Genomic DNA, 19,255 nt, shown 5'->3' with positions numbered 1-19,255 from the left:
GCGAAGCTTTGGAGGAGCTCAACAAAGCTCAAGCACAGTAGCACTTAGGGACAGGAAGAAGGAAGAAAAGGAGAGTATAGCACCAAAGCCTTGATCTCCTTTTATAACCTGCGAACCTGCACAGCGAAGACAGAAGCCAGCGGAGAAGACGGAGCGACCCGTTGTGACTCACAACGGCTAGATCCAGACCGATCAGGCTTCACCCTGATCGGTCTGGGGCTTGCCTGATCGGTCGTGGGGACCGATCAGGCCCTGTGCTGATCGGTCCCTAGACCGATCAGATTACTCCACAGAAAGTTGCCCAACTTTCTGTTCGTTTCTTGATCGGTCTGTGGACCAATCAGACCACAGCTGGATCGGTCCACAGACCGATCCCACCTCTCTTGGCTGCGTCTCTGATCGGTCGTGGAGACCGATCAGTAAGCTCACAGCTTTGCCTTCTGTTTGTTATCTGATCGGTCACCAGACCGATCAGATACACAAATGTATCACTGGATCGGTCTGTAGACCGATCTAGGGCTTGGTTTTTGCCCAAACCAAGTCTCAAGTCTCCCAAACCAACATCCGGTCAACCTTGACCTGTTGGTACATCATGCTTAGCATCCAGTCACTCCCTTGACCTGCTAAGACTCCCTACCAAGTGTCCGGTCAATCCCTTTGACACACTTGGACTTTCCTCTTCGTGCCAAGTATCCGATCACTCCCTTGATCTACTTGGACTTCCCAACACCAGATGTCCGATCACCCTTGATCCATCTGGATTTCCCTTGCCCGGCTTAACTCACCAGGACTTTCCAACTGCCTAACATCCCAGTTAGGACTTTCCCACTGCCTGGCTTCACTCACCAGGACTTTCCACACTGCCTAACATCCCAGTTAGGACTTTCCCATTGCCTGGCTTCACTCACCAGGACTTTCCACCTGCCTAACATCCCAGTTAGGACTTTCCCTCGTGCCAAGCTCCCTGCTTGGACTTCTCCGTGCCAAGTCTCCATACTTGGACTTTTCCCGTGCCAAGTCTCCACACTTGGACTTTCCGCGTGCCAAGCTACCTGCTCGGAATTTTCCCCGTGCCAAGTCTCCGTACTTGGACTTTTCCAGTGTCAAGTCTCCATACTTGGACTTTTCGCGTGCCAAGCTCCTTGCTTGGACTTTTCCGAAATCAGGTCAACCAGGTCAACCTTGACCTAAGGTTGCACCTACAATCTCCCAAACACCTATTCTTGTCAAACATCAAGAATACAACTCTCTTCTCGTCAAACATCGTTAAACATAACTCGTCAAACATCAAAACACAACTCGAGTCAAGTCAACTTGAGTCTGGTCAACCAGGTCAACCTTGACCTAAGGTTGCACCAACAAAAGCCACATCCGATCACCCGAATTCTCGGAGAAAATTTACGAGCGGATGTACTCAGCTTTTGACTCGGCCATTACTGCCACTATGACCTATCTGAAGTCGAAGGGCCTTCTTCCGGAGTCCACCAATATTCCGGCCGGTGATCAGGTGGCACTTCTAGATAACATCCCCAAGACCTTCTACAATTATATCGAGTAATTTTTGTAATTTGGCCACTCGGCTAAATATGATCCCTTTTGTACTTAGGCCACCCGGCCTAAGATTTTATTTTTAATGAAATGCTTTCCTTTCGCACACTCTATCTTTTTGCACTGTCCTTTTGCTAATTAATATGTGTGTTGCCCGCTCGCCTATTATCACACCTCTGGCCTTCGAAAGGCATTCTTGCGAAGTACTTGGCCGTGCCCTTCCGCTCGGGCAAATATTTCGGACGCGTAACATTCCGTGTTGATAGCAAGGATCGCTCGCTATAAGCCGACAAGGACCTTTGAGCCTTGAGCCGAGCAGAACGTAGAGTTGGTCGAACAATATCGGCGGCGAACTCGGACAATTGCAGTTTCGACGGTCTTCCGCTCGGACGTTTATAGACGCCGGCTCGTCTCTCGATATTTAACGTCGGAGCTCGACGGTCTTCCGCTCGGATTATTTATAGACGCCGGCTCGTCTCTCGATCTTTAACGTCGGAGCTCGACGGTCTTCCGCTCGGATTATTTATAGACGTCGGTTCGTCTCTCGATATTTAACGTCGGAGCTCGACGGTCTTCCGCTCGGATTATTTATAGACGCCGGCTCGTCTCTTGATCTTTAACGTCGGAGCTCGACGGCCTTCCGCTCGGATTATTTATAGACGCCAGCTCGTCTCTCGATCTTTAACGTCGGAGCTCGACGGTCTTCCACTCGAATTATTTATAGACGCCGGGTCGTCTCTCGATCTTTAACGTCGGAGCTCGACGGTCTTCCGCTCGGATTATTTATAGACGCCGGCTCGTCTCTCGATCTTTAACGTCGGAGCTCGACGGTCTTCCGCTCGGATTATTTATAGACGCCGGCTCGTCTCTCGATCTTTAACGTCGGAGCTCGACGGCCTTTTCAAGGCTAACTCCCATACAACCGCTCTGCCACGATATCTTTCTCCCAACTCGGATAACGTACTCCCGGCCGAACGGCTCGGGGCCTTCGTCATGGAGCGCTTGGCTCGGATACTATTTATCAGGGAGCTAGGCCGCTCGCTCTCTTTGGTCTCGACGGTCTTCCGCCGGATTATTTATAGATGCAGCCTCGATATTTAACGTCGGAGCTTGACGGTCTTCCGCTCGGATTATTTATAGACGCCGGCTCGTCTCTCGATCTTTAACGTCGGAGCTCGATGGTCTTCCGCTCGGATTATTTATAGACGTCGGCTCGTCTCTCGATATTTAACGTCGGAGCTCGACGGTCTTCCGCTCGGATTATTTATAGACGCCGGCTCGTCTCTCGATCTTTAACGTCGGAGCTCGACGGCCTTTTCAAGGCTAACTCCCATACAACCGCTCTGCCACGATATCTTTCTCCCAACTCGGATAACGTACTCCCGGCCGAACGGCTCGGGGCCTTCGTCATGGAGCGCTTGGCTCGGATACTATACATCAGGGAGCTAGGCCGCTCGGCAAACTCATTGGTCATCCTTTGAATTAATTTTGCATCCTGCATTACAAGGGTACAGGCGACCAAAATATATGCAAAAATAAGTTACATTAGTGCACCTTTCACCCGCCCCGATAAGGCTGGAGATGATTAGCGCTCCATGGCCGGTCTAGTTGACGCCCGTCTTCATCCTCCAGATAATAAGCGCCCGAGCGGAGCTTTTCAATAATCTTGAAGGGGCACGCCCAGGGAGCTTCCAGCTTGCCAACGTCGCCGACCGGCTTGACTTTCTTCCAGACAAGATCGCCGACCTGGAATGATTTGGGGATTACGCGGCGGTTGTAGTTTTGCTTCATCCGCTGCCGGTACGCCATCAGCCGAACGGACGCCTTGGCTATTTCTTCTTCGACCAAATCCAGCTCCATGTTCCTCCGCTCGGCGTTGTCCTCATCGTAAATTTGGATCCGAGCGGACTCGACGCCGACTTCAACAGGAATGACCGCCTCTTCGCCGTACACCAAGTGGAAAGGTGTGACGCCCGTCCCTTCCTTTGGAGTCGTTCGGATGGCCCATAAGACGCCCGGCACTTCATCTACCCAACTTCCTCCCAAGTGATCGAGCCGAGAGCGCAGAATGCGAAGAATTTTCCGATTGGCTACTTCAGTTTGACCGTTGCTTTGGGGATAGGCTACAGATGTGAAGTGTTGTTTAATGCCGAAGCTTTGGCACCAATCTTCGAGAATTTTGCCCGTGAATTTCCGTCCGTTGTCGGAAATCAGTCGACGAGGGATGCCGAACCGACATATGTGTTGGAGTGTATACTGAAAGCCTAAGCTTTGTAAACATTCATTATGAATAAAGAATCACATTTGGTCTAATTATCTACATTTGTTTGTAGTTGTTCATTTAATTTATATTGTAGATAACATAGTATGTGGTGTCACATACAGAAGATGATGTTATCAGTACCTTATAAATTATAAACAGTAGCTCACGACCAGAATGGAAAGGAACAAACCATTAGAAGGTCGTAGTGTAATTAGGTATTAGTTTATCTTGACTATATAATTACACTAGTACACTCAGAGTGTATTGAGTAGGACCATTTGAGGTCGTTTTCTTTTATACTGACTTTATAAAGAAACAAAGACCTCGGTTATTATGGAAGTGTGTTCTCTTAATCCTAATATAATAACAAGCACATATATTTAATATTTATTTCAATAAGCCCGATAAATTGGGAAATGATATCACTTATAGTGTGTGTTGTTGATTATAGAAGGAAACTGTGTCCTAGAGATACTAGGTTGATAATGTCCCCAAGAGGAGCTCATAAGGATTGTCATGTTAAACCCTGCAAGTGGACTTAGTCCGACATGACGATAAGGTTGAGTGGTACTACTCTTGGACTTAGACATTAATTAAATGAGTTGTCAGTAACTCACTTAATTAGTGGACATTCGATATCTTAAACACAGAGAGACTAACACACTCATAATAAGAAGGAGCCCAAAAATGTAATTTGGGATTGGTGCGGTAGTTCAATGATAGTTCTCTAGTGGAATGAATTATCATTGATAAAATTAAGTTGTGTGTTCGGGGCGAACACGGGATGCTTAATTTTATCGGGAGACCAAAACCAATTCCTCCTCTCGGTCCCTATCGTAGCCTCTTAATTATAGAGTACTATACCCACCTATACCCACCTTCAATACCCACCCAAAGGGGGCCGGCCAAGCTAGCTTGGGAATGTAGGGCCTAGGTATATTTTGGGGTGGCCGGCCCTAGCTTGAACCCAAGCTAGTAGGGCCGGCCAAATAAAATTAAAAAGGAATTTTAATTTTAGTTTTTATTATGTGGAAGAAATAATTTATTAAAGAGAATTAAAATTAAAATATCTCTCTTATAAAAGATCTACAAAAGATTAAGAAAGAGATTAGATCTCTTTCCTAATTTGTAGATTTGTAAGATATTTTATTTTCTCTTTAAAATTATCCACATGATTGATAAAATTAAAATTATAGAAATTTCCTTTTATCAACCATGAAGAGATTTTTAAAGAGAAATTTTATTTTTTAAAATTTCCAAAAATAAATTAGGAAGTTTTAATTTGTTGATTAAAACTCTCCTAAATTGCTTTTTGATGTGGCCGGCCATCATTGTTTAATTGGGGAAATATTATTTTATTTTTCTCAATTAAATCATGTCAAGGAAATTAAGGAAAATTTATTTCCTAATTTGCCTAGGCCAAGGAATATAAAAGAAGGGGTGAGGGTGCCTTCACAAGACACAACCTCTATTATTTTCTATCCCTCTTTTCCTTGGTGGTGTGGCCGGCCAACATCCTTTCCCTCTCTTCCTCTTGTGATGGCCGAACATCTCTATTCCCTTGGAGCTCTTGTGGTGGCCGGATACTACTAAAAGAAGAAGAAGAAGAAGGAGAGGAAGCTAGCATCTCTTGGAGCTTGGTTGGCATTTTGATTTTCTTCCTTGGTGAAGCTTTCTCTTTGTTGGCTGAACCTTGTTTGGAGGAGAAGAAGGTGGTTGGTGTTTTCTCATCTTGGAAGATCGTTGCCCACACAACGTCCGAGGTTAGAAGAGGAATACGGTAGAAGATCAAGAGGTTTTTCTACGAGGTATAACTAGTAATTTCTATTTCCGCATCATGCTAGTTATTTATGGAAATAATACCAAATACAAGAGGCTTACATTCTAGTGTTTCGAATATGGTTTTTCGAAGTTGTGTTCTTTTGTTTCTTTCTTTTCCTTGTGATTTGATTGTTCTCTTTGGTTAACCTAAAGTTATTTTAGGAAATTAAATATTAGCTTTCTATTAAAGGTTTTGTCTAGTCGGTGGTGGTTGCTCCCATATCCAAGAAGGCCATGTGCCTCGCCACGTCAGTACTGAGAACCTTTTATGGAAATTAATATTTAATGGAATTAATAACTTAAGGAGACTTGGGTCAAACGTGTTAAGTTCCGCAGGAGATCCAAGTCAAAACCTAAAAGAACAAATAGATTAAGTTTTGGATCAAACGTGTTAAGTTCCGCAGGCGATCCAAAATTTAATTTAAAAGAACACATGGTAGCTAGGAAAAGGTTCAGACCTTTGTACAAAATTTTTGTACAGTGGAACCTATAGGTTTTCCGAGTAGCAACCAACAGCCATATGAATTTTTTGACCATCTGTTCGGTGATCCTGGCTAGCGGCTCGGCTTCCACCCAATTGGAAAAATAATCAACCGCCACTAGCAAAAATTTTCGCTGCCCGGTCGCCATCGGAAATGGACCGACGATATCCATCCCCCATTGATCGAACGGACATGAAATGGTTGATGCCTTCATTTCCTCGGCCGGTCGGTGGGAGAAGTTATGGTACTTCTGGCACGAAAGGCACGTAGATACTGTCCGAGCGGCGTCTGCTTGTAAGGTCGGCCAAAAGTATCCGGCTAGCAGGATCTTCTTAGCTAGTGATCGTCTGCCCGGATGTCCTCCGCACGATCCTTGATGTACTTCTTGGAGGATGTAAGCCGAGTCTTCCGAGCTCACGCACTTCAACAGCGGACGTGAGAAAGCCTTTTTGTAAAGCTGATCGCCGATGAGTGTGAACCGACCGGCTCTTCTCCTTAGCAGCTGGGCTTCATTCCGGTCGGACGGTGTGGCTCCCGAGCGGAGGAACTCTATGATGGGTGTCCGCCAGTCGCATGGAAAAGCGAGGCCTTCCATCCGATCGATGTGCACCACCAACAGTACTTTTTCAATTGATTGCTGAATGGCGATCGGCGTTATCGAGCTCGCGAGTTTGGCTAACTCATCGGCTGCTTGATTTTCTGCTCGGGGTATCTTCTGGACAATAACTTCTCTAAAGTCAGCTTTGAGCTTCTCGAAGGCTTCCGCGTAGAGCTTGAGCCGAGCACTATTAATTTCGAAGGTACCAGAGAGTTGCTGAGCGGCCAACTGCGAATCCGAGTGAAGCGTTACCCGACCGGCTCCCACATGCCGAGCTGCCTGCAAGCCGGCTATGAGGGCCTCATACTCTGCTTCATTGTTGGTAGCTTTATAATCCAGCCGGACGGATAAGTGCATCTTCTCTTCTTGAGGGGAGAGTAACAATATTCCAATCCCGCTTCCGAGCCGAGTGGATGACCCATCCACATATATTCTCCACATAGCTTCCGGCTCCAACCTTTGCACCTCAGTCACAAAATCAGCCAAGGATTGCGCTTTGATCGCCGAGCGGGGCTGGTATTGGATATCAAATTCACTTAACTCCGTCGTCCATTTGATGAGCCGTCCGGATGCCTCTGGATTTAGTAAAACACGTCCGAGCGGACTATTAGTTTTGACAATGATAGTATGCGCCAGGAAGTATGGACGAAGGCGCCGAGCGGCAAGGACCAGAGCGAAAGCCAGCTTCTCGAGCCCAGTGTAGCGAGATTCAGCATCTTTTAAAATGTGACTAAGGAAATACACAGGCTCTTCTCCGCTCGACCTCACTAAGGCTGAGCCGATTGCATGCTCGGTTGAAGACAAGTACATATGAAGTGGCTCACCCGCAGTCGGCTTGGCTAATACCGGGAGAGAGTTCAAATATGTCTTCAAATCATCGAACGCCCAGTCGCATTCCTCGTCCCAGTGAAATTTTGTAGCTTTGCGTAAGATCTTGAAGAAAGGAAGGCTCCGGTCGGCAGTTTTGGAGATAAACCTGGACAGAGCGGTTATCCGACAGGTCAAACGCTGCACTTCCCTTGTATTCCTTGGAGGCGGCATATCTTGTAGAGCTTTCACCTTGCTGGGATTTGCTTCGATTCCCCGCTCGGTCACTATGTACCCCAGAAAGCGCCCTCCTTTTGCTCCGAACAGGCATTTCTGGGGATTCAGCTTAATTCCATATTTGCGCAGCGTTTGGAAGGTTTCCTCCATGTCCTTGAAGAGATCGGCCGCTCGGACGGACTTAATGAGAATGTCGTCCATATAAACTTCTAGATTCCGTCCGATCTGCTCTCTGAACACTTTATTCATCAAGCGCTGATATGTGGCCCCCGCATTCTTCAATCCGAACGGCATCACCTTATAGCAATAAGTGCCGTCGGCCGTCACGAAGCTGACTTTTTCTTGATCTTCACGGGCGAGCGGCACTTGGTGATAACCCTGGTAGGCGTCGAGCATATAGATTAATTCACAGCCGGTCGTAGAGTCCACCAACTGATCTATCCGAGGCAGAGGATAAAAATCTTTCGGGCAGGCTTTATTGAGATCCCGAAAATCTATGCATACTCTCCACTTGTTGCCCGGCTTGGAGACTAACACTACGTTAGCCAACCAGCTCGGGAACTGCACCTCGCGTATATGGCCGGCCTCCAGAAGTTTTTCCACCTCTGCTCGGATGATGGAATTCTGCTCAGCGCTGAAGTCCCTTTTTCTTTGCTTTACTGGCCATGCATCCGGTCGGACATGGAGCTCATGCTGCGCGATACTTGGTGAAATACCAGGCAGCTCATGTGTCGACCAGACGAAGACATCATGGTTTCTTCTGAGGCATTGGATCAGCTCCTCTTTCTACTTCGCCTCCAGATCGGACGCTATAAAGGTAGTGGCCTCCGATCGGGTTGGGTGAATCTGCACTTCCTCTTTTTCTTCATAAATTAAAGAGGGTGGCTTTTCGGTGATGGCGTTTACCTCGATCCGGGGCACCTTCCGAGCGGAGTTGGCCTTTGCTCAGACCATCTCGATGTAGCATCGCCGAGCTGCTAGTTGATCTCCCCGTACTTCTCCCACTTTGTCCTCCATGGGGAACTTGATCTTCTGGTGGAAGGTTGAGACGATTGCTCGGAATTCGCTGAGAGCCGGTCGTCCCAAAATGACGTTGTAGGACGAGGGAGAGTCGACCACCACGAAGTTTGTTGTCCTTGTCCTCCTGAGCGGCTCTTCTCCCAGAGAGGTAGCTAGCCGGACCTGTCCGACCGGCTGAACTTCGTTACCCGTAAACCCGTAGAGCGGAGTTGTCATGGGAAGCAGCTCGACTCGATCAATTTGCAGCTGATCGAACGCCTTCTTGAATATGATGTTGACTGAGCTCCCTGTGTCAACAAATACGCGGTGAATAGTATAATCAGCTATTACCGCTTTGATGAGCAGGGCATCGTCGTGGGGCACTTCAACTCCTTCCAAGTCTCCGGCCCGAAAATGATTTCCGGTCCGCTCGCCCGCTCTTGGCTACAACCGACCGCATGAATCTGGAGTTGTCGGACGCTCGCCTTTCTAGCTCGGTTGGAGTCTCCTCCGGTCGGCCCGCCAGCAATAACGTTAATCTCGCCTCGGGAAGTATTACTTCTATTTTCCTCTTCCCGAGCGGACGGTCGAGACCGTTCTCTGGACGCTCGGCGATTCTCCAGCCTTGGAGAACGATGTCGATCTGGAGTTTGCTGCCGTGGCCTATCAGCTCGCGTATGATCGGCTTCATGAGTTCTCTGTCTCCTGTCGACTGAGGGAGACTGTCGTCCGGCATTCCGGGGCACAGGATGAGCCACGAAGGGAAGACTTCGACAATCCCTTGTGTTGTGCGTATCCGTCCGGTGGAAGGAGCAGAACATCGGGGTCCATCTCTTCTTTGGCTTGGGCCGGGCGGCCGCTACCTCTTGCACATGGGACCTGGTGTGGGGGGATCGGATTCCTTCGGCCCTGGGTCCTCTAGGCGGCTGATGAGTGGCGTTCTGTTTCCGCTCGGCCTGAGGAGCCCGCTCGGCTGGAGTTTCCTTTTTCCTTGCCGCTTGCGCTTCCTCCACGTTGATGTATTCGTTTGCCCGGTGTAGCATGTGATCATAGTCCCGGGGCGGCTTTCGGATGAGCGATCGGAAAAAATCCCCATCCACTAGGCCTTGTGTGAAGGCGTTCATCATGGTTTCCGAAGTGGCCGTTGGAATATCCATTGCCACTTTGTTGAACCGTTGTATGTAAGCTCGGAGTGATTCGCGGGCTTCTTGCTTAATGGCGAACAGGCTCACGCTCGTTTTTTGATAGCGCCGACTGCTCGCAAAATGGTGGAGGAAGGCCGTTCGGAAGTCCTTGAAGCTTGTGATAGATCCGTCCAGCAGCCTCCGAAACCACCGTTGAGCCGATCCCGAAAGAGTGGTAAGAAAAACTCGGCACTTTACTCCATCTGTGTATTGATGGAGCGTAGCTGTGTTATCAAACTTACCCAGGTGATCATCTGGGTCGGTCGTCCCATTATACTCGCCGATCGTCGGAGGCACGTAGTGCTTGGCAGAGGGTCTTGCAGAATAGCCTCCGAAAATTGGAGATTGATCCGCTCGGGAGATGAGTCCGCTCGGGGGGCTTTCCCCTTTCTGTTATCTCGTCTAGGCATTTCGTCTGAAGAATATCCCCGATCTCTGGGAGCTGCTGCGGCTTCCGGGGTGCGGAATAGGGCTCGGTGAAATGGAACGGTGGCTTGAGGTGCTTCCGCTCGGCCACCTAATGCAGACGTTGCTTGTTGCTCCGGCCGCTCAGCTGCTGCTTTCTGCTTTTGCTCCACAAGTTTGGCGGCCCTTATCTCGACCAGAGCGTCGAGTTCTTCCATCGAAAGCGTCACCGTGTGTTGTCGTCCAGCCTCATCCATTGTTTCCGGTCGGATGCAGGAGCGTTCCCACAGACGGCGCCAAATTGATCTTGTCCGAATGCTGAACCAATGGACGCTGGGCACGGGGCGCTCTTCGACTGCTGACGCGGATCTTCAACTGCTGGAACGAAGCTCCGGCGAACCTGCACAGAAGTCGGGCCGGGAAGGGGGTTCCCGGCGGCGACCCTCAGACGCTCAAGTCAGGCGAAGCTCAAGAGAGAAAAAGTGGCTCCCAAAACTAGCAGAAAAAACGTACCTCCGGCGAAGAATGAGGGCCTTTATATAGGGCAGCGAAGAAGTGAGTGTACACCTACCGAGGTGTACACGTGTCCATGGCCCATACCCCAGTAAAGACTTGTCAGTGAGCTTCCCTAACCCATACTGCTACAGTCTCAGCATGTCCTCGATGGGATAGCGGAATCCCCTGTCATAAGATTTGGAGCATGGCCTACACGTGAAACTTGCCTGCTGTGAGAAAAAGACGTCCCTTGTCCTTTTCCCCTTTGCTCCAGATCTGGCGTCCGGGCGGACAGCTCCCGCAACATTCGGTCGGACATATGCGATGGTTTACTTGTGCTTTATGGAGACTATTAGCAGTGTCACCTTATGGCTTTGGCCGAGCGTGCAGTCCGCTCGGCCCTGCGACCTTTTACACTGAGCGCCGGAACCCTGATTTCGACAGGGCGCCTCTCCATCAACCGAATATCGTCCGGTCGGCCTGCCGATCGGACCCATCCCTCTCCGGACGTTCGACTCCACCGGACGACCGTCCGGCCGTCCGGTCGGCCCCGGCCCTCTCCGGATATACAACTGCTACTTTGACTTCCACGTGTCGTTGACTCCACAGGACAGGGTCCCCTATTCTTACTACCGGATCAAGAGTCATTGCTATTATTTGTGTGATCGAAGACAAACTAACTATTAATTTTATTTGTTATAAAGTTAGATTGACAAGATAATAAAATTAATGGGTAAAACCTCCTCTTGCAAATGTTTGAATTAGTATACGTCCACACTATCATGACATACGAAATTCACAATGTTTTGAGGTGTTGGTGAATTTCAAATTATATTGTTTGAGTAATCAATATTATTTTAAATTCTAAAATTTTGACCAAGTATTTTATTTTGTGATTCTCAGGTTTTCAAAATGGCTTTCAATCCTCTCGCTGTTATTTTAAAAGAAAACAAACTTACTGGTCTCAATTATATTGATTGGAAATGAAACTTGGACATTGTCTTAACTGCTGAAGGATATAAGTTCGTACTTTTTGAGGTATGCCCTAACGTGTCTGATAGCGATTCTAGTAAAGAGGAGATTGACAGGCATAGGAAATGGGTCAAGGCAGATGAGATGGCGCAGTGTTATATTTTGGCATCTATGTCAAATGTGTTGCAATATCAGCATCATGCCTTACCTACTGCCTATGACATGATATACAATCTCAAAGAATTCTTCGGACACTAGAATCGGGCTGCTAAGCAGGAGGCTATGAGAAACTTGATGACGACCACCATGACTGAGGGGACACTCGTGAGGGATCATATCCTCAAAATGATGGCTCATTTGAACGAAATACAAATCCTTGGAGCTGAAATCGATGGGGAAACCTAGGTCGATATCATTCTCCAAACGCTACCCAAAAGTTTTGAGCAGTTCCACCTGAACTATAATATGAACAAAGGACATATTCGTTGGCAAAACTTTTGACAGAACTTCAAGCAGCAAAAGGGTTATTTCGTCAAAGTTCTCAAATTCACATTGCTGAAAATGTTTCTGCTTCTAAGCCGAAAGGCAGAAAGAAGAAAAAGAGACAAGTAAGTTCGGCAAAGAAAGTGATTCGACCTTAAGGGACTGGACCTTAAGCAGGTGTGAAGAAGTCGAAGGGCAAGTGCTTCACATGCAAACAATCTGGATATTGGAAGGTGGACTGTCCTCGCAGAAAGGAGAACAATAAAGGTATATCTCATTCATTAGTTGTTGAAATATGTTTAGCGGTGTTATCTACCAGTACCTAGTGTGTAGATACGGGAGCCACTGATCATGTCTTCAATTCATTGCAGGGGTTCCAGGAAACTTGACGACTACATGAAGGGGAGATCACCGTCTATATGGACAATGCTACGAAAGTGGCGATTGTTGCAGTGGGAGATGTTTATTTATCTTTTGATAGGAATAAAACATTGATTTTGAGAAATTATCTTTACGTACCATGTTTTAGAAAGAACTTGATTTCAGTTTCTAAATTAGTTATGGATGGATATTCTGTTTCTTTTGATGACAAAGTAGTTGTCAAGAAAAATAATTCCCACGACGCAACAAATGGAAATGAATAACATATCTTCTAATTCTAATAAGAGAAAGCATCCTTCAGAAATGAACCAAACATATCTTTGGCATCTAAGGCTAGGTCATATTAACTTAAGTAGGATTCAAAGGTTAATAGCCGATGGACTTTTGGGTTCATTGATGGTGGAAAACTTTCCAACCTGCGAATCTTGCTTGGAAGGAAAAATGACCAAGAGATCTTTTAAGGCACAGTGGTATAGAGCCAAAGAAGTGTTGGAATTGGTTCATTCGGATTTGTGTGGACCTATGACTATCCAGGCGAGAGGTGGTTTCGAATATTTTATCTCTTTTATAGATGACTATTCGAGATATGGGTACATTTACTTGATGTGCCACAAGTCTGAGTGCTTTGATAAGTTCAAAGAGTACAAGGTTGATGTGGAGAAACGTCTTGGTAAAAGTATCAAGACACTACAATCTGATCGTGGTGGAGAGTACCTCTTAGGAAAGTTTAGGAGTTACTTATCAGAGGTCGGGATTCAATTTCAACTGTCTGCACCTAGTACACCCCAACAGAATGGTGTGGCGGAACGAAGGAAGATGACTCTTATAGAAATGGTTAGATCGATGATGAGTTATCCAGAATTACCAAATTCATTTTGGGGATATGCTCTGGAAACGACGGCATACATTCTGAACTTGGTACCTTCTAAGTCAGTACCCTCTACTCCCAGAGAATTATGGAGTGGGTTTAAGCCTAGTCTAAGACACATTCAGATTTGGGGTAGTCCAACACATGTGCTGAAGGGAGATGCTGATAAGTTGGAATTACATGAAGAAGTTCGCTTGTTTGTGGGTTATCCTAAAGGAACGAAAGGTGGTTTGTTTTATAGTCCTTAAGATCAGAAGGTCATTGTTAACACCAATGTCTGATTTTTAGAAGAGGACTATGTAATGAACAACAAGCCTATGAGTAAAATTATTCTTGAGGAAATAAGAAAGGACACGTCTAATTCAGTACCAACAGTACAAGATGAGATACCACAAGGAACTGCAACACGTGTCACAAATGATACACAATTACAGGTAGTGCCTCGTCGTAGTGGGAGGGTTGTTTGGCAACCTGATATATTCATATTTTTGGGAGAGTCTTCGGACTTGATCCCTGGTGAATATGAACCTGATCCCTAGACATATGATGAAGCACTCCAAGATAAAGATGCAGCATCTTGGCAAAGTGCAATAAACTCTGAAATACAATCTATGTATTTTAATCAAGTCTGGGAGCTTGTAGAACCACCAAATGTTGTAAAAGTCATTGGATGTAAATGAGTCTACAAAAAGAAAAGACGGACAGACGGGAAGGTGGAAACCTTCAAAGCAAGGCTTATTGCGAAGGGGTATACTCAAAAAGAGGGAATTGATTATGAGGAAAGTTTTTCACCGGTAGTCATGCTTAAGTCTATCCAGATTCTTTTATCTATTACTGCTCATATGGATTATGAGGTTTGGCAAATGGATGTCAAGACAGCTTTCCTTAATGGAAGTCTTGAAGAAAAATATCTATATGAAGCAACCAGAGGGATTCATTGCGAAGGGCAAAGAGCATCTTGTATGTAAGCTCAATCGGTCTATTTATGGACTGAAGCAAGCTTCGAAATCTTGGAACATCCGATTTGATGAAGTGATCCAGTCTTATGGATTCATTCAGTGTCCAGATGAGTTTAGTATGTATAAGAAGAGTGAAGGAAACGTGGTGGTATTTCTTGTACTATACGTAGATGACATTTTACTCATTGGCAACAATGTCAAAGTGTTGTCAGACATAAGGGTATGGTTGTCCAAGCAGTTTGATATGAAGGACTTGGGAGACTGTGGACATATTCTTGGGATCAAAGTAATAAGGGATCGCAAGAAAAGGATGTTGTGCTTATCCCAAGCTTCATACATCGATACTATCCTAGCTCGTTTAAACATACAAAACTCCAAGAAAGCTTTTCTACCTTTTTGGCATGGAGTACCTTTATCCAAGGAGATGTGTCCTAAAACATCAAAGGAGATAGAGGAAATGAAGGCAGTTCCTTATGCTTCGGTTGTAGGAAGCCTAATGTATGCAATGCTATGTACGAGACCGGATATCAGTTTTACCGTGGCCATGGTTAGCAGATGTCAAAGTAATCTAGGACATGGACATTGGACTGCCGTAAAGCATATATTGAAGTACCTGAGAAGGACTAGAGATTATATGCTGGTTTACCAAGCAGATGATTTGCTCCCTGTGGGTTACATGGATTCTGACTTCCAATCGGATTGGGACAATAGTAAGTCAACCTCAGGGTATGTGTTTACTTTGGGAGGTGGAGCCATAACATGGAGGAGTGTTAAGCAGAAATTTGTTTCAGACTCCACTATGGAAGCTGAGTATGTGGCAGCCTCTGAGGCAGCCAAAGAAGTAGTATGGCTCATAAACTTCTTGATGAACTTAGATGTGATTTCTGGTTTGCCCAAAATTATCATAATTTATTGTGATAATAGTGGTACAGTAGTAAACTCAAAGGAACCACTAGCCCACAAGGCAAGTAAACACATTGAGCGCGAGTACCACCTGATACGAGACATCGTAAAGTGAGGAGAAGTTGTTGTCGCCAAGATTGCATTAGCAGATAACCTGGCAGATTCTTTCACTAAGGCCCTTCCGGTGAGAGCTTTTGATGGGCATGTTGAGGAGATGAGAATCAGATATATTGCAGCATAGTCTTTTAGTATAAGTGGGAGATTGTTAGGATGTATACTAAAAGCCTAGCTTTTTGTATGAACATTTATATTTTGAAATGAGAATCACTTTGGTCAAATATTTGTATTTATATGTTAATGTAGTTGTCCATTTAATTTATATTGTAGATAACATGGTGTGTGGTGCCACACAGAAGATCATGTTATTAGTTCCTTATAAATTATAAATAGTAGCTCACGAACGAGATGGATAGGGACAAACCATTAGAACGGTTGTAGTACAATTTGGTATTAGTCAGTCTTGACTATAAAATTACACTAGTACACTAGGAGTGTATTGAGTAGGACAATTTAAGGTTGTTTGATTTATACTGACTGCATAAAAGAACAGAACCTCTGTTATTATGGATGTGTATTCTCTTAATCCCGATATAATAACAAGCACGTATACTTAGTATTTATTTCTTTGACTTATCAATGAGTGAGATTTATTTTTTAAATCAATAGGTCTGATAAGTCGGGAGATAGTACCATTTATATGGTGTGTTGTTGATTATAAAATGAAATTGTGTCCTATTTATTTAGGTTGATGATGTCCTCTTGAGGAGCTCATAAGGATTATCATGTAAATCCTGCAGATGGAATTAGTCCGACATGATAATAAAGTTGAGTGGTACTGCTCTTGGATCAGATGTTAATTAAGTGAGTTGTTAGTAACTCATTTAATTAACGGACATACGATATCTTAAACACAGGGAGATTAACACACTCATGATAAGTAGGAGTCCATATTGTAATATGGGATTGGTGTGGTAGTTTAATAATGACCCTTTAGTGGTATGAGTTATTATTGATAAACTTGAGTTGGGTGTTCGGGTCGAACACAGGAAGCTCGAGTCCATCAGGAGACCAAAATCAATTTCTCCTCTCGGTCCCTGTTGTAGCCTCTATAAAGTCTCGCATTCACTCGATTTGATTTTACTTCCTACCAAAGAAAGGTGGCCGGCCAAGCCTTGCTTGGTGCCGAAGCAAGGGGCCAACCAAACCGAAAGAAAAGAAAAGGAAAAGAAAAAGAAAAAAAAAAAAGGGAGTTGTAAAAGGGAGATTTTTTCTCAACAAAATTAGAGATTTTTCTAAAAATAATTATGTTAATTCTTTCTTAGAAATTTTCTAAAAAGAATATGTTAATTCTTTCCTAAGAAATATTTTAAAAAGAATTATGTTAATTCTTTCCTAAAGATTTTTTCTAAACAAAAATTCTGTTAATATTTCTCCTCTTTTATCTGGTGCCAAAGGTTATAAAAAGGGAGGAGGTCATGCCACCATAACTTAATCTCTTTTGAGTTGTTTTCCCTTGCTTGTGGCCGACACCTCATCTCTTCTTTTCTTTTCCCCTAGGGCTGGCGCCCACCTCCTCTCTTCCTCTTAGGGTTGGCGCCCCACCTTCTCATCTCTTCCTCCCTTTCCTCCCTCTAGGGTCGACGCATAACTCCCTTGGTGGCCGAAGCTTGGAGGAGAAGAAGAAGAAGAGAAGAACCACCCTAGGTGGTAGGCGGTTTGGAGGAGAAGAAGAAGAAGAGAAGAACCACCCTAGGTGGTAGGCGGTTTGGAGGAGAAGAAGAAGAAGAGAAGAACCACCCTAGGTGGTAGGCGGTTTGGAGGAGAAAAAGAAGAAGGAGGCGCTCTTTTTCTTTGCATCTTTTGGTGGTAGGCGGCTTGGAAACAAAAGAAGGTTCGGGTGGTTTGTCTTGGTAGATCGTCGCCCATATGACGTCCAAGAAGAGGAAAGGAATATAGCAGAAGATCAAGAGGTCTTTGCCTACGAAGAAAGGTACAACTAGTTCTTTATTCCGTAGCGCAACTAGTTTTGTTTTCTTTATATGGATCCTGAAATACCAACACAAGAGGCCACGATCTTGTGCTTCGATCAAGGTGCATTTTTGATCAATCAAGAACTTGCTTGATTGATCAAGAATATGGTTTGCTAGGAATAGTTCTGTCCTTGTACAAATTTTGTACAGGGGTTTTACACAGAATGGAATTCCCAGCACCAACACACGTGTATGCTTGAACAAAACATTTAAACTCTCTACACAATTGGTGGTTAGCATTGTGTACCTTCTCTCACTAAAGTGTGCATTAGCCCATCTTTTAGAGTCAATGTTCTAAAGCCACTTATGGGCATCTGGATGTTTTTCAAGCATGGACTGCATTATGAGATCATATTGGAGTGTTGTATTTGCACATGCTGCTGCCCAAAACAAGCCTAATACTAACTTGCTGCCAGTGTCTGTTACCATATTACAAGACATGTGCTAACAACAAAAAGTATAATAGGTGGTTGGGTAGACTTTCCTAACTGTTGATATAATGTCGTGATGTCTATCTGATACTATGCTCATTAACTGTACATCAATGGCAAAGAATCTCTTCGTATGATCCAAAAACCACACCCAAGCAGACCCACATTCAACTTTAGCGATTCCAAAGGCTATTGGAAGGACATTGTCATTAGCATCAATTGTTGTAGCCATCAACAACACACTCGGATACTTCCATCTTAGATGTGTGGTATCAATTCCGATCAATTTGTGAAGATAAGACCTGAATACTCTTCGACAGGCTCCAAAACCCCAAAAATAGCACTAGAACTGATTATCACCATTTCTTTGTAGTGCCATATAGGTTTCCGGGTCTCTGACTCTTAACTCACGCAGATATAGTGGAAGATCTCCATAAGCTTGGTCATAATCTCCAATGACCTTCTTCATCGCTTTCTCCCGAGATATGTATGTTTTTCTATATGATATGGTTACTCCAAACCTTGCTTTTATATCTGATATAATCATACTTGGTTAATACTGTTCATTTGCAACAAATTGTTCTTCAACAAAACACGCTACAAAGGAGGAAGAACATGCTTGATGATCAGCACTTTCCCTAATGGTGCCACATTGGTGTTCCTTTACATATTTCGTAACAGTGAACTCTATACCCCCCGGCCATCTACTCTTCATGTACATGGTTGATTGAAGCAAACAACTTTTACTTTATTTTTTCTGGTGTCAATTGGGTTATATCTCATATGTTTAACCATGACATATTTCACAAGTGCATTCTTGAACTCTCGTCGAGACGGAAAAATCTAGCCAACAAAAAAATTCATGCTCATTTGTTGCCTCTTCAATTGGCTTATGGAGCAACTGAGAATTTAGAATATATGGATCATCAGCTATTAGGAACTCCTTCTCTAAGTCACTGTACTGCTCTGGGGAAATTTTATATTGTACAATCTGCATATTATCAGCTAAGAATTCTTGTACATATGTGCATTGTTATTCCTCTCCAATTCGGATATAATGCCCTTCCTCCTCACTCTAAGTAGGCTCAAAGTAATCATCAAGTATTGTACAAGGATTCATAACCTCATCTCCTGAAATACTTGCTTCTTCATTTAGATCAAATGTCAAATTGCTAATTATATTTCTATTTGTGTTCTGCATACCACTATACTCAGAAGATGATGGAATATTTGTTCTGGATAATTCTCTTACATTAGCTCTATGTCTCATGCAAGAATTTGCATCAACGAATACAGTGGGTCTGATGTAATTGTATATCAAGCCCAACG

The sequence above is a fragment of the Zingiber officinale genome, chromosome 1B (genome assembly GCF_018446385.1).
Source record: "Zingiber officinale cultivar Zhangliang chromosome 1B, Zo_v1.1, whole genome shotgun sequence".
Lineage (NCBI taxonomy): Eukaryota > Viridiplantae > Streptophyta > Magnoliopsida > Zingiberales > Zingiberaceae > Zingiber > Zingiber officinale.
Note: the sequence above shows the minus strand (reverse complement) of the source record.